Raw genomic sequence first — 4,565 nt, forward strand, 5'->3', positions numbered from 1 at the left:
ATCTCTATCCCATCCACACACTACTCCTTTCCCCTGCCGAGTGAGTCACGCCTACCCCGAAAGGGAAATGGCTTAATGGTGTAATAATAATAATAATATAATGTGCGTTACAAACTCGATTTTATGGAAAAAAATAGGAATCTATAATAATATAATTTATTTACTTTATTTATCTAGAATCTATTTATTTAAACGTTCATTACTATAATCATGTGTTTAATAGCATTATTGTATAGAATAAAGTTACGGGCGAAACGACACTGATGGTTTAGCAACAAAATATTTATTATAGAACATGCTCTGGACCGAAAAGTATGAACATATAAATCAATTTTTAATTTTTTTATTAGAAAAATTGTGTGATCATTCAAGACATTAAAGGTATATTTTCATTATGTTTTGTTGAAATGAAATAATTTTTATGAAATGAAAATTAGAGAACAAAAATTAAGAAAAAACGATTTTCCGTGTTTTTCATGGAAAATTGTAGGTTACGTGGAAAAGTGATTTGCAGAAGTCATTAATTTTTTAAATTCAATACAACTTTACTGGAGTAGAGATTTTTGTAGGGAATGAGCTTGCGCTTGAAATCACAATAAATCAATTCTGCATAAATTTGTATCCCCATTCCCTTCCCATCCCCCCACTCCTCAATACCTTCCGTGTTGCATTTAGTTTTTAATTTTTATCATAAGTATTTTCAACAATTACAACGACAAAAATGTAGGTAACAATTAGGACTTCAAAATAATTATTTTGCTTGTTCTCTAATATTGAATTTAGCCCCTAATTGTTGTTTTGGTATATTTTGTTTTCATTAACATAAGACAAAACAATATTTGAACGTATTTACCATTTTGTGTATCGAAAAAATAAAGAAAGACTGAGTAGCATATTCGTGAAATAAATTTAAATTTTAGGACAGAAAGTACCTTTATTTAAAGGTTGTATATTGAAGTATACAAACTTGTGTAATTTGTACAAATTAAAATTAAAAAACTTCACATTTCTGAACGCTGTATTGTGAAAGCTGATGAGTTATGTGATTTTTTCAATTTCAAATTAATCTTGTAACATTGTAGCGCAGTGATAAATATATTCTATAAAATTATTTCATATATCGTGTTGAATTATTTCTGTAAAGCGTCAGAGAATTATCATTCACACAGCAACCGAGTTTACGACGGCACCATGCGGTGAACACTAGCCTAGCAAGGGAGTTGTTCATCTCCGGAGAGTCGTGGGACCGGTACCTCTAGAGAAAAAGGTTTTCTCTAAGTACTTAAGGCTGTTGCTCTTGGTGGTTCGGAACCCACCTTAAACTGTAGGTCCCCCTTCCACCACCAAGTAAGTGTGTAGAGGGTGTGTAAAGGAATAGAGAAGGTGTAAGAAAAATGTAAACTCTTAGGGGACACATTAGAAGCTTCCATTCCATTCCAGCTATTTATTTCATATTGATGTTATTGATTCTCAATTAAGTACTTATTTTCACTGTCTTAATAATTGAGTTCAATAAGCCATCTTCAAGTTTTGTAAAAATATGAGAAACTCGTAATCAGTGACCCCGAAACCCCTTATTATGATACCCACCATGTGCTATATTTACGTGAACCTATTTTATGTGTGGAAACTCTAATTTTATCTGCCATCTTGGATTCACCATCTTATAATTTTGTCAAGATAATGAGAAATTCATAATCAGCGTCCCCGAAAACCCTTATTTTGATAGCCAATACATCCTATAATCACGTAAAACGATTTCAGATGTAAAAATTATCTTTTCAGACGCCATATTGAATTCTCCATTTTGAAATTCTTCTAATTCGATACATTTTTCGTAATCAGCTATACTAAAAACATAAAAAAACCCCATATCAGTGATATTTATTAACTTTAAAAAAATCCAAAATCATTATACAACTTAAAAAAATAGAAGAGATAATAAAAATTTTGAGCACAATAGCATTAATTTATCTTAAAATTTTAAGTGCGCAGGGGGGGGGGGTGGCGGCTGATTTGACAGAGAATGCCCCGTATATATATATATTGGGTGCGTGTGTTTATGTGTAGATTATACAGGGTGGACACGCTGGGGCTTACAAACATGGCGAACCGAATGCTACCCGAATTGCACAATAGCAGGAGAGAAGTCATTATACAGGGGTATTTTCATATTTCGCTCCTTTAAAGTTGCATTCGAATCGGCAATTCGGTCAAGTCCGTCCATCGTCGGATCAAGTTTATCATAGTTTCCATGGTTGCGTACGAAACTTCAAATGGATACATCTGTTAAAACAATATAGGTTATGTTGAATAGTAATAACAAATAATAAAAGTGTTTAATTAATAATAAAACGAGACATGTGAACTGAGAAGTAAAAGTCAATTTTTTCTGTGCCAATAACATTATGGAATGTCTGCTGAGTGACAAATACTGTAAAATAGTAATAATATTCTGCGCTTCCAATGGGCGAAGAGTGAATTGTGTATACTGATTATTTACGGCATAAAAACAGGTATGTTATGAATAGACTATTATTACTTAAATTATCGCTGCTGATACTGTCAGTGATAAACACAAAAACCCACCAAACATTTCTTTGGTAAAGAATAATCAATCGAAAGTATAATAAACATGCCGGGTTGATCTGTCATTATTTCGAGGTTATGTTCAGATTCACCTGTTTGCCCTGATTGCTGTAAGTGAATGTAGGTAATGTCAATTTATAGTTTACGCATGTAATATTTCATTCACTTTATTTAAAACATATCCTGTCTATTCATAACATACCTGTTGTTATGCCGTAAATAAGCGGTAAACACAATTCACTCTTCGTCCACTGGAAGCGCAGAATATTATTACTATTTTATAGTATATGTCATTCAGAAGACATTCCATAATGTTATTGGCACAGAAAAGAATGGACGTTTACTTCTCAGTTCTCATGTCTCATTTCATCATTAATTAAACACTATTATTTGTAATTACTATGTAACATGACCTACATTGTTTTGACAGTTGTATCCATTTGAAGTTTCGTACGCAATATGGAAACTATAATAAACTTGATCCGAAGATGCACGGACTTGACCGAATGGCCGTTCCGAATGCAACTTTAACGGCGCGAAATATGAAAATACCCCTGTATAATGGCTTCTCCCCTGCTATTGCGCGATTCGGGTAGCATTCGATTCGCCATGTATGTAAGCCCCAGCGTGTCCACCCTGTATATCTATATCTTTATGTATATCCACGTGTAGGTACATGTACGATACGCGTACCTTAGTCCAGCATTGATGTTTCTGCGATACCAGCAATATTCCAAAAAAACAAGAGACGTTACACGCTGAAAGTTGCACATTTAAAGATAAACAAAAAATTTCTGCCAAAAAGGACCCCGTAAAAAGGACAGTAAAATGCTTTTTGTCAAAAATTCTAAAAAAAAATTTTCTGTACGTTTAAACCTGCAGAGCAAAAATTCAAAAGAAAAAACTAAGAAAAATGAACATTTTTTTCGACAAACACTTGTCAAAGATTCAGTTCTTACATGTATTTTTATAGAAAAATGCTTATTTTAGTGAAATGATTTATTTTTGAAAAACTCTGTTAGATATGACAAAAATTACACATTTTGTCGATCAGACTTACCGAAACAAAAAGTTCATACCCACGAACTAGAAAGATCAATGATTTTTTGTGTATACAGCATGTCTTGGTTTTTTTTTCATATATGAGAATAAGAGAAATCTCCATACGTCAATTCTCAAGTTCAAAAATTGAAGGACCGCATAGGAATGGAAGCCGATTTTATGTCTAAGAATAAACATATTTTTATAGAAGTTAAATGTACCACTGTATAGAATATTTTATGTTAAATTAGAATTTTCTGTATATCGCAATTTTGTTTTTGATTTACCCGTTTTAAAAATTAGGGTTGTGGAAAATCTCCTACCGACGTATGAAAATATTTCGATACTGGAGTATGAGAAAAATGTCAAGAAAGTATAGGAAAATTCCGAACCATGTATGGAAAAACTCCGATACATACTGAGGTATGGGGAAATTTCCGTCCTTGCGCGGAAAATCTCCGATCCATGTATGGAAATTTTCCCATACTGAATTATGGGAAAATTGCCATCCTTGTATGGAAAAACTCCGATCCATGTATGGTAATTTTCCCATACTTATGTATGGGAAAATTTCCATCTTTTCATGTGTGAATTACTTCCAATACACGTATGGAAAATTCACCACAAATTTTTCTTACAATGTAACTTAAGCATCCAAGTATAGGAATCATCAGTTTTTATAGTAACTAAAATCACTAGAGATTCTTCATTCAACTGCTACGGTTTGAAATCACTTTCAAATAAGTGAAGGAAGCAAACATAGCAAGAATATGTTTTTGAAATAATTTTTAGGGATGTTTTAACATCCCTTAAACATTGAACCTAGGAAAAGGGCTTCCAGCGAAATCGCGGTAAAATTTCAGCCACAACCACGTCTCACAACCGTGAGATAGGTGGTTACAGTTTGTAAAGGAATCAATACGACGATCCAGCAA

This window comes from Belonocnema kinseyi, chromosome 5 (genome assembly GCF_010883055.1).
Source record: "Belonocnema kinseyi isolate 2016_QV_RU_SX_M_011 chromosome 5, B_treatae_v1, whole genome shotgun sequence".
Taxonomy (NCBI): domain Eukaryota; kingdom Metazoa; phylum Arthropoda; class Insecta; order Hymenoptera; family Cynipidae; genus Belonocnema; species Belonocnema kinseyi.